The following is a 12,845-nucleotide window of genomic DNA, read 5'->3' on the forward strand; positions in this document are numbered from 1 at the left end:
CAGTACTTATCATTGTCTTGATTAATGTACACCACACATTTTCCTCTATCTTCTTCCACTGGCTACTTTTATACACATTCTCATTTATCAGTTTAATCCCCCCCCCCAAAAAAAAACTTGATTTCCATTTAAAAGTATGCTGTAAAGTTTAGTCCAATTCTATTGGACTACTACTAATACTAAAAGTATTCCAATTCTATTCCTCCTCCATTTCTTCTAAGTTCCACTTTCACATCTGCCTGCTTGAGTACTTTTATAGAAAAATCTTTTAATGTTCCTCTCATTATTTTGTTATCTTTCTCTTTCTAAGCATTTCCCTCCTTTTTCTGGGGTAATTTATTTTGTTATATGTGCCTTCCTCTACTGATGTATCTATTTGTCTTTCTTATATTTCTATGGTGGTCTAATATATATGGGAAAAGCAAATAATCTGCTCACATTTAGGAGGGGGGCGGGATAGGAGTGCTTCAAATACCTTTTATTGAACATCCATCTTTTTTATTAATGATAAAATCAGGTTTGCAAGGTATGCCACTTTGAGTTTCATCCTCTACACTTTGGAACACATTACTTCCTTCTGTGGCTCCTGGATGATACAGAAGAATTTTATATTATTTAAATTTTATTTCTTTTAAATTTGATAGTCTTTCTTCTGTTTGCTTGCAGAATTTGTTATTTGTCATTGAAATTATTAAATGAACCCACTCTACATTTGGAGTTTGTGGCATAAATTTTTTTTCTTCTAGAGGCAATCTGTATGTTTTTAGATTGATGCTGTTTTTTATGTTCCAGATAGTTTTCTTTATGATGTTCAAGTTTTTTGCTTTAATATTTTCTTTTGAGAAACTGTTATCCTTAAGTTGCCTTTACTCATTCTTTCTTTGAGAGCAATGTATTTTACTCCTATAGAAATGTGTTCTGTTAACATTATTGCTTTTTACTTCTCTTCTATATAGCAGTTGTTTTCATTTTAATTTCTTTCCATAATGCAAATCAGGAGAAATCCAGTAAAATCTGTATCCTAAAACTGTGTACTGCTGATTGGGGAAAAGTAGGGAAAAAAAGAAGGAAGGTAGTTGGGGGTTCCCCCTCCCCCCATAGGGAAATTGACCAGGCTTTTTTTCTTAATTATAACTAGGCTAGGGAATTAAGTTAAATCAAGCCAGACTCTAGGAATAGTTAGATAGGTTTATTTGGGCTAGGAAAAGAAAGGTTTGGGAAAGCTAGAGAAAATCTGATCTCTAGCAGTTATGTAGGGACCAAAGCTCTCTGGGGCAAAAGGTGCTCCTCTCATTCTGGGGAAAGGGCATAAAAACTCGTGCTTCTCTCTTCTTTTATACTTTCTCAGAAACTTCCCACAAAGGAAGTGGGATGTGTCTGAGGAAGTTGAGGTAGAAAGTCCTGGATGATGTAGTCTCCCAAGGTTCAGAACATTCCAAAATGCACATTTCTCCCTGTGATCCTTTGGGAGACCAGTCTCCCCAATGGATCATAACCAATACAAATAAACTTACAATCACAATAAAAATAAAGGGTATATACATCAATGCAAGGGGGGAATGGCAACAATTTTTACAACAAAAAAACCCCAAATACTTGGTCTTTTTTTACAAAGAAATCAGGGGGCAGTCCCCTTCTTCACAGCTTTATATGTATACAATACACACACACACACACACACATAAATAAAACAAATGAATTTAAACAAAACAAATGAATTTTTTGACAAAACAAATGAATTTTTAATCCGAAAAGTTAAATTTTTGTGCATCTGGGGTTTTTTCTCAGGATCTCCTGGAGTAGAATGCAGTCTCTATGGGCATTTCCATCTGGATTCCGGGAGGCAGTAAATTTCATTCCCTAAATAACTTAAACTTTTTTTTTTTATAAAATAAAAGCAGAGTACCTAGTGGCAAAGGGGTGAGAAATAAAGCATAGACTAACCAAAGACATGTAGTGATGGCATGGTCTATGGACCTAACTTAATTTCTAACCCTAATTTTGTTTATGATCCTAACCCTAAGCTACAGTGGATTATTTTTAAAAATTTCAGGGTCAGATATTATATATAGATACCTTTCTCTGACATGAATTGCTATAATTATTCTATTTTTAGTCACCTGCTAAAAGAAACCTCAAAATGAAAATTCCAGTTAATATCATAGTCAAATTCAGGTCCTCTCAATAAAACGAGGAGGATGTAGGTAGTTAGAAAGATTTCAAGTACCATGGAACCACTGTCAGGGTCCTGTAATACTTGGGAGCAACTACAATAATGAGTAAAAACAATCAGAATTCAATATTCTAATAGGCAAAAAATAAAAACCAAAAATAACTTTGCAAAACTGGGTATAATCTTATAGGGAGAAAAATGTTCAAATAAATGCCAAAGAATATTAATAGGTTTGTCTCAAAGGAAGAAATACTAGCTATTGAAAGCTATAAGCTAAAGCTCTAATTACTAATAGAGAAAAAATGCAAATCAAAACAACTTTTGAGTAAAACAACTCAAAATTCTATATCACACCTATAAATTGGAAAGGATTATAGGAAAGGAAATAAAATTATTTAAAGGATTGTGAGAAAGTAGACACACTTATGAACAGTTGGGAGTGCTGAACATTATTCCATCTATTTCGGAAGGTAAATTGGAAATAGGCTGAGAAAATTACTCAACTATTGATACCCTCTGAGACAGCAGTATTACAACTAGGTTTATACTCTAAGGATATGGAAAAGAAGAATGGGATTCACGTGTCCAAGCAGGTTTATGACAGCTCTTTTTATCATAGAAAAGAAGAAAAGAAATGGAAACTAAGAAAACCATCAGTTGTAAAATGGTTAGACATATAATGCAGTATATGGATGTAATGACATGTTATTGAACTGTAAGAAATTATGAAAGGAATGATTTAGAGAAACCAGGCAATTAGAAGCCCAGGAAGAGGTTTGGGCTTCATAAAAAGATTTCCAGCTTACATGTCTACTATATGCCAGGCACTGTGGTATTTTACAAATATTATCTCATTTGATTCTCACAACAACCCTAGGGGGTAGGTTCCATTATTATCCACATTTCACAGTTAAGGATAATAATGGACTAAAGTAAGGACTCCTGCCATACTAGACCAAATTATCTGGAAACTTTGGTAGGACCCTACGAGTGGCTGGACCAAATAACCATGAAGTTTCTGGAGTCTCCATATTCCCAAAGTAGCCACTCAAGATACTGATTTTGAAAAAGTTACTTGCTTGTTACTAGACTTTAATTGCTACTGAATGGATGGTTCAAGGTCATGCCCAGGGTTATACTATCACTCTTTATCCAAAATCTCTATTCCCCTTAGCAGTTAGAAGCTACTTAAGTTACTATATCTATACTTGAGTGACTTTGAGATTTTAAGGTTCCTCTGAGCCTCAGGTCATCCTAGCTATATGATTGGAAGCCATATGACCCAAGTTACTGTAGTGTAAAAACCGAGGGAGTGGTAGCAAGTATTTAAAGGGTTTCTGAACACCAGTAGCCAGCTACATCAGCAAACCATTATAGGATCTAAAAAGAGCTCCCAAATTTTATTGAGGAATTTGGAGATAAACCAGAGAGAAAAGGCATATCCTTGATTAGGTGAAGGTGAGTGGAAGATGGATTTTCCAACTCATTCAGTGAGAGTGAATTATGGGAATGGACATTATAAGTTCTTGGGACCCAGTCTCATAGGGGCCTTAATGGAAATTTACAGAGTGGGGACAAATAGAAACTACACAAGCCTCATGTAGTTTATTCAAATCAATCTCATATGAACAATAGTAGGTTGCAGAGCTTCTCTTTTATGTTTTTCTTGTGATGGAAACTAACTGGAAGCAGTTTATTTTCACCTGAGAATAAGCCTAGCACACTTTTACTGTCCTTCTCCAGGGTCATCTTACCTCTCTTTGATAGTGCCATTGTCTGTTGGGAATAAATTGAAAAGAAGCCAAGTGATGAGAGATTAATTGTAAGAAAAACGAGTCTAGCTCACTAGTTCAAATCTTAGAGAACAAAGTAAATGGGAAGAATTCAGATGATTTAGGCAAAGTCCAGAACAAGCCACTGACATTTACTTCATATTATGAAAAGGAAGCCCAAAAGCTTATTGGACTAATTTTTTTTTTTGAGAACTCACATTCCCCAATTGGATATTCTCATAGCACACATTTACCAAATCCTTCACAAGTTTACCTGTATTTCAAGAGAGTACAAAATAGGCCAAATTTTGGAAGACCTAAAGTCAGCCTCTTAGGAATTTGTTGTCTTGGCTATTTATGACCTGATGGTATCACAATTGCTTGCCTCTAACTAGATCATTGTTGGTATCAAATGGATAGGATAACTCAGGGTCATATGTCACTTTTTATCTAAAATTGCTTCTTATGCTTTGAGTAATGCAAGATGATACCTCTTAAAATGTAAATTATACAGTCAGGATTTCACTAGCCAGGAAGCAAAACCAAGATGTCAAAATAGAAAGAAATTCAGCCAAGCTTTACTCCAAAACTTTTTTACATTGATAAAATGCCCCACATTGAGTCGTGATTGGGAAATTCAAGGAAAAAAATAACGGTGAGTAATTTTTATAGTTAGGTCAATATAGGGGTTGAGAGAAGTCAATGGACATTAGAGATAGGGGCTATCCAGGAGTTGATAGAGCATTCTAGTGTGGGTAAAAATATGTGCATTAAGGCAAGAAAAGGTTCCAGATCCAACACAGAGACATCTAAACTTGTCCAGAGTACAGCTGTTGGTGTTCAGAGCAGAAAAAAACCCATTGGCATGTTGCTCAGATCCAAATTCAGGTCAGGAAATGTCACAGTCCTGGACAGGGGGACAGAACTCAAACTTTTCTCTCCAAAAAAACCACTTTGTGAGCACTGGATGTTTGCAGCTCCCCAGCCTAAGCTGGTCACTGAAAGTCTAGAATAATATAACACACTACCCCCAATAAATCAGTAGCAGAACCAGCCCAGACAGTTCTTCCTGAAGTGTACAGAGCCTATCCCTAACATGAAATCTGCAAAAAAGGAAGGAAGGGGGGAAAGGGACAGAGAAGGGAAAGAGGGGAAGAGAGGAGGAGGAAGGAGGAGAAGAGGGAGAAAGCTATAATTGTGACAAGGACACAAGATAAAAATACAAAAATGAATGCCTACAATACAGCTACAAGCAATGTCTTAGAAATACAGGACACATTTTGACTTCAAGTTCAACTAGAATTTCTGGAAGAGATGAAGCAAACCTTTAAAAAAAGAATTTAAAGTAAATGAAGCACAAGCATGAGAGGAAAATGTTGGGAAAGTTATGAGAGCTATGATGAATTAAATAGGAAATTGACAACTTGACACTAGAGGAATACAACTGTCCTTAAGCATCAAACTCTCTAAAAATCCAAATGGTCCAAATAGAAGATAATGACTCCATGAGACAATAACACAAATTCAAAACACTAAAAAAAATGGAACAAAGTATAAAGCATTTTATGCCAAAAAACAAACTGACAGGAAAACAGATAAAGGAAAAAATTAAGAATCATTGGATTTCATTAAATCCATGGCAAAAAAAAAATTCTAGAAAACATACTTCAAGAAATCTTAAAAGAAAACTTCAGATTTCTTTGAACCAGAGAAAATATGAAAATAGAAAGATTTCACTGGCCACTCCCTGAAATTCCAAAATGAAAATTCCTATGTACTTTAAAACCAAATTCCACAGTTTCCATATCAAAGAAGAAATCCTATAAGCAGTCAGTACGAAAAAAGCTTATACACAGAGACTGATACACTGTGGCACAATGAAATGTAATGGACTTCTTTACTAGCAGCAATGCAAGGATCCAGGACATTTCTGAGGGACTTATGAGAAAGAAAGCTATCCACATTCAGAGACAGAACTGTGGGAGTAGAAACAATGAAGGGAAACATGATTGATCACATGTTTTGATGGGGATATGATTGGGGATGTTGACTTTAAATGATCACTCTATTGCAAATATTGATAATATGGAAATCAATTTTTATAAATGACACATGTAAAACCCAGTGGAATTGCTCATCAGTTCCAGGAGGGGGGAGGGAGGAGGGAAAGAAAAGAACATGAATCTTGTAACCACGGAAAACAATTCTAAATTAAATAAGAATTTTCAAAAAGTGTTTGCTTCTGTACACTGCCTTCTCCAATTCACCCTTCCATCCATTTTCCCCCTTTTCTTATCCCCCTCCCCTCTACTTTAATGTAAGATAAAAGTTCAAGCCTTGCCCCCCCACTGTATAGATTTCTCACCTTTTTGTGTGAGATAATTTAACTGATTCTACATCTCCCTTTCTTGCTTCTCTTGGTGCAATACTATTTATTATCCCTTAATTTTTTTTTAATATTATCCCATCACAGTCAACTTACTCCTGCATCTTCTGTCGATGTAAACTCCTTCTATTTGCCCCAATAGTGACAAAATTCTTAAGAGTTAAAAGTATCATCTTCTTATGTAAGCAGTTTAACCTTATTGAATCTCTTATGGTTTCTTTCCTGTTTACCTTTACATGCTTCTCTTCAGTATTTTATTTAAAAACAGAATTTTCTGTTCAGCACTGATCTTTTCATTGGGAATGCTTGAAAGTTCTTTATTTCATTAAATATCAATTTCCCCCCTGAAGAATTATACTTAATTTCACCAGGTAGGTGATTCTTGGTTGTAATCCTATATCCATTGCCTTTTGAAAAATCATATTCTAAGTCCCCTGATCATTTAATGTAGAAAGTGCTAAACCTTATATAATTTTGACATGATTCCATGATATTTGATTTGTTTCTTTCTGGCTGCTTTCAGTATTTTCTCCTTGATCTGGAACCTCTAGAATTATTCCTGGAAGTTTTCATTTTGGAATCTCCCTCAGGGGGTGATAAGTGGACTCTTTCAGTTTCCATTTTACCTTCTCATTCAAGAATATCAGGGCAGTTTTCCTTGATAATTTCTCAGAATATGATGTTCAGGCTCTTTTTTTGAGTATGTCTTCCAGGTAGTCCAGTAATTCTTAAATTAACTCTTAGATCAGTTTTCTAAGTCAAATACTTTGCCAACATCCTACATTTTCTTTTGTCTATTCATACTTTTTTGTTTTGTTTCTTGATGTCACATGGAGTTAGATTCCACTTGCCTAATTCTAATTTTGAAGGAATTATTTTCTTCACTTCTCCAAGATGATGAATAGTCCAATATAGGTTATACCACTGCTGTCATGCAACATATATTTCAATATTCCATATTTTGTACCTCTTTTTACACTTGGTCAATTCTATCTTTTAATGAGTTGTTTTCTTCAGTGAATTTCTGTATATCTTTTTTGTACATGCATTTTTGAGCTTCCTTTACCAAGCTACTAACTTCACTTTCACAATTCTCTTGCATCACTCTCATTTCTTTTCCCGACCTTTTTTTCTACTTCTCTTGATTTTTAAAATCTTTTTTGAGTTACTCCAGTGTCTTTTTTGGGCCTGATATCACTTATATTTTTCTTTGAAACTTTGTAGTTAACCATTTTGACATTGCTTTCCTCCTTTGTGTCTTGATCTTTCCTGTCTCACCACAGTAACTTTCTATGGTAACATTCTTTTTTTGTTTGTTTTGCTCATTTCCCCCAGCCTATTTCATAACTTTTAACTTTATGTTAAAGTTGAACTCTGCTCTTAGGGTGGAGGGGGTACTGTGCCAAGTATATCTATTGTGCTGGACTGTGCTCATTTTTTATCCCAGTGAGATAGACCTTTCCTTCTAACCTGTCTTGGCCAGGAAAGCTATACCCTATTCTCAAAGAAAGGGGAGTATTAGATAATATTACTTGTTTTCTAAGAACTTGTATGCAGGCCAAGAAGCAAGAGTTAGAAGGGAACATGGAACAACCAATTGGTTTAATATTGGAAAAGGAATATGATCAGGCTCAAAATTGTTGCTTTATCTAACTTATATGTAGAATACATCATGAGAAATGCCAGGCTGGATGAGTCAAAAGTCAGAATTAAGATTTCCAGGGGAAATCAGATATTCATATGGTATTCAGTGGTATCAGATGATACTATTGATGGCAGGAAGTGATGAATTAAGAAGCATCTTGATAAGGATGAAAAAGAAGAGTGTAAAAGTTGGTTTGAGGTTTAACATAAAAAAATACATTAAGATCTCAGCAACTGGTTCCATTCCTGGCAATCAGAGGAAGAAGAAATAGAAATATTCAGATTTTGTGTTATTAGACTGAAAGATCACTGCAGACAGTGACTACAACCATGAAATTAAGATGCTTGCTCCTTGGAAGTAAAGTATGGCAAATCTAGACAGCATACTAAAATGCTGAAACATCACCCTTGCCAACAAAGGTCTGTATAGTCAAAGTTATATTTTTTTCAATAGCAATTCAGAGATGTGAGAATAGAACTATAAAGAAAGCTGAGTGCTACAGAATCCATGTTTTCAAATTGTGGTTCTGGAGAAAATTTTTGAAACTTCCTTGGACAGCAAGGAGATCAAATTAGTAAATACTTAGATTAATTCAGACTCTTCACTGGCATGTCAAATACTAAACTTGAAGTTTAAATACTGTGGCCACAAAATGAGACAGTAGTACTCATTGGAAAAGATTGATGGCAAAGAGAATGAGAACATAAGAGGATGAGAGGAATAGATAGTACCATGAAAATAATGAACATGAATATAAACAAACTTTGAGAGATAATGGAGAACAGAAAGATCTGGCATATTATATAGCCCATAGGAATCACAAAAGTTGGACACAACTGAATGACTGAATAACAAGTGATTAATTTCTATTGGGTATATTTTGGTTTATAGAAAGCACATTTCTTGGGTAAAGTTTAACATTTTCTCTTTTGAGCCACTTAATTCTACTTCAAATCTTTCTTCCATTGCTTTTTTCTTTTTTTTAAACCATTTTAAGCATTCATGAAATTCTTTGGCAAAAATCTATTTTTCCTTTAACTTCCTGCTTGCAATTGTAATGAGTTTTTAATTTCTTTTTGGGAAATCTCTATCTCTGTGTTAGTTTTCATATTAGTCAGGGTTTTCTTTGATTTGCTCACCTTTCCAGGCTGTTCCTGAACTGGGGCTTTATGCTGAGAACAGGTTTCACTCTCCCCACCCCAACCAGGTTTTTCAGTGGAATGGTTCATTAACCTTTCTTGGTCTAGCCCTGGGTTCCCTGTATTCCTGAGGGGACCTCAAACTCTTGAGGTTAGGCATCTATTAGATCTTTGAAGTTCAAAAAGTTGACTCATCAGGGTCATTTCTTAAATCTTAGCATAAAGTATTAAGGGACTCTGCACTTGGAATATAATGCCTGATTTCTATTTGTGCTTTGCTAGCGAGTGCCTAGAATTCCCAAGATCTAGTCCCAGATCTGATCACTCTGTGATTTTCAGGAGAGCCTTCTTTTCTTGCTGCCTCCAGGCACATAGCCTTGTAAACATTCCTGGTTACATCTTTGGTTACACTTGAAAATTATTTTATGCTGGTGCTGGTTTTGCTGGAAGCCTCATTTCAGAGGGGGAATTTCTGGATAAATGTTTTGTGCAGTTATGGGTTGGCAGAAGTCACTCTAGTTTCTCACTGGATTTCTTGACCAATCTTCAGTTTGGTCTGAATGTTGGGGGGCTTTTCTAGTGTTGTTTTTCAGTCATTTGACTCTTCATGACCCCATTTAAGGATTTCTTGGCAAAGATACTGGAGTGGTTTGCCATTTCTTTCTCTAGCTCATCTTAAAGATGAAGTAACCGAGGATAAAAGTGTGAAGTGACTTGCCCAGTGTCACATAGGTAGTAAGTTTCTAAGTCTTCCTGAATTCAGGCTTAGCACTCTGTCCACTGAGCCACCTAGGTTCCCTTTTTCCAGAGTAGGTATGTTAAAGCTGGGTTGGGTGGTCTGTCTTTAGTTCAGGCAGCTATCTTGGCCAGAAGTCTTTCTTGACTTGCTTGGTGAGTCTTGAGGAGGGGTAAAAAGATTGATAATACTCACTATGGTTAGTGGAATAGTAAATTAGGTAGGTAGATTACCTTGTAACAGTGGAATCTCAGTTAAGATTATGTTGCATAAATTTGAGGATCATAATTGTAGTGGACCCAATGTGATTTTATGATTTTCCAACTGCATTCAGTAGTACATGGAAAGATACAAAAGAGGTACATGGCTAGAGTTTGTCAAGTCATGGTCAACAGCAGTAGGACAACTTGGCAAGGGATTTTTGAGTATTGTGCTGAACTGAACTAATTTACCAAGGTCAAGACAGAAAAGGGATAAATGGTAGCCAATGCCAGAGTGATAGCCTGGGAAAGAATTGAAAAATAAGGGAATGGAGATCACGGTGAATACAAAAAACAGGGTTAGTGATCATAAGGAAGAATAAAAAAAAAAGATTCTGATCAATAGAATAGTAGTGGTTGATGGCAAGATCAAGTATATATACACCTCTGCATATTACTGAGGTAGACTGGAAAAGTAGGCCATGGAAACTACATAGATTAAGAAATTAGGAAGCTAGGGTACTTGATGGTGCATGTGTGTATATAAACATAACATATATAAATATGTAAATACGTATGTACACTGCGGTCTTCTAATATGAGGGCAGGAGTTGAGAAAGGTCCATGTGCCAAGAATTGAAAGTAATGAAAAGGACGTATCTTGGGGGTCAACAGAGAATTGGATGCTAACTTTATACAGCAATGAAGTTGGCAATGATGCTGAGAAATGGTGACAGGAGGAGTCTGATGTGGCAATGGGGAGCAGGAAATAGTCTGCCTTCCCTACCATGAGAATACTGAGTCATAAGGTATGAATTAAAGTCAAAAAGCACTGCCAGGTTAAGCAACTCTGCTAAGTGCTGGAGATAGAAAGGGCTAAAAAAGTCTCTGCCCTCAAGAAGCTCACAATCTAATGGGGAGACTATATTTAAAGATACAGGACAGGAAAAATTGGAGATAATTTCAGAGAGAGGGCACTAGTATTAGGAGGGACCAGGAAAAGATGCTTGTAGATGATGAGATTTTAACTGGGACTCGAAGAAGCCAGTGCAGCTTTAGGAGAGAATTACCGAAGTGGGAGACAGTCAATGAATTTGCTTGGAGTGGGGAGATGGAATGTTTTGTACAAGGAATAGCAAGGAGGCAAGTGTCATGGGATCAAAGAGTATGTGGGGTGTGTGAGGAATAAGATATAAGGAGACTGGAAAAGTAGGAAAGAGCCAGGATGTGAAAGGCTTCAATAACGAAATGCATTTGATCCTGAGGGTTACATGGAACCCTGGAATTTACTGAATGCATGAAGAGGGCGATACAGACGTGCTTTAGGAAGATCATTTTGACAGCTGAGTAGAGGATGGACTGGAGTGGGGAGAGATGTGAGATAAGACAAACCAGTAGGCTACTTCAGTTGTCCAGGCATGATGTGATGAGGTGACAGTGCCATTGATGAGAAGAGTACATGGATGAGAGACTGCAATGATTGAATTGACCAAATTTGGCAACAGATTGGATATGGAAGGTGGAGTAGAGAGTTGAGGTAATCCTCACTTGTGTTGTAAGCCTCACTGCCAGTAGTGGCACTCTTGACAGTAATAGCAAAGTGAGGAAGAGAAAAGTTTTCTCAGTGAATTCCAAAAATAGAGAAAAGGTTTAGGATGAAAGAATATTTGCTCATTGTAGAGTTGATATTCAAGAGAGCAGTGGAAGGGACAGGCAGAACTGTAAGTGGTACTCTGGGGGATGGGAGTTAAGGTTTAAATGGATGAGAGTAAGGGAGTTTGTAGCAAGGGTTGGAGAACGGTACATATGCCTCTAAGGGGTTCAGAATCACTATAACAGGGTGAGTAGGAGGAAAAAGCAAATTCTAAAGCCTAGACAATCTAGGAATAAGATGAAAAGTCCAGTTGTAGAAAAATTTGAAATGACAAGCTATCAAGGAAGATATGAATAACATAAATTGGAAGATGTGAAACTGAAACTCAAAAGAGGGCATTAACTACATAGACATAGGCAAAGGCTTGGTTCATTGATTCATTTAAATTGTTTTATGAGATCCTACTATAAAAGATGCTAGGAATTTTGTAGGGGAAAAGACAGAATGAGGAAGAGATGGGACTGAGATATGGGAGAATATTGATTTATTATAGGGATTAGATGGAGTATTCTGAACAGTAGGAAGATCAGAATAGTGCAGCATCACTGAAGCAAAGAGGAGTTTCTTGCAAAAATAGGCTGGTCAACAGGGTCAAATGTTTCAAAGAAATTCAAATGAATAAATTATGAAAAGGCCATAGAAGCTGGTTCTCAAAAGAACAGGAATGAGTTCTAAGAGTGCAAAGTATGGAAAACAAAGCCAGATTCCATAGCACTCAACAGATAAAATGGAGATAGCATAAACTAAGTAGTTTTCCCTTCCACCAGGCAAAATTTGGTGATTAAGCTATCTTAATCAAGGAATGTTGGTTGAAGAGAGTAAAAACCTGTGTATTTTTGTAGATAAGTGTAATATTCTATTACAATAACTCACTTTAGAACTAGGGAGAATACAATGGTCCCAAAAGTCCCTGAGGTTCTCTCCTCTTTGGTTTTAGGGAATTGCTTTTTATGAACAATTAGGAGTTTGATCACAATTACTTCTAATTTAGGTAAAGACTGGGTACTCTGCCTAAATCTACACCTAAATCTCTTATTAATTCCTGCCTTCTTCATTGTTGCATCAAAATTCAGTTTGCTCTAACCATTTGTGTAATGAAACAGATTATGTATCTGTGGATAGTACAGCAACCTGCAGGGA

This window comes from Monodelphis domestica, chromosome 2 (assembly GCF_027887165.1).
Source record: "Monodelphis domestica isolate mMonDom1 chromosome 2, mMonDom1.pri, whole genome shotgun sequence".
In the NCBI taxonomy this organism is placed as follows: Eukaryota; Metazoa; Chordata; class Mammalia; order Didelphimorphia; family Didelphidae; genus Monodelphis; species Monodelphis domestica.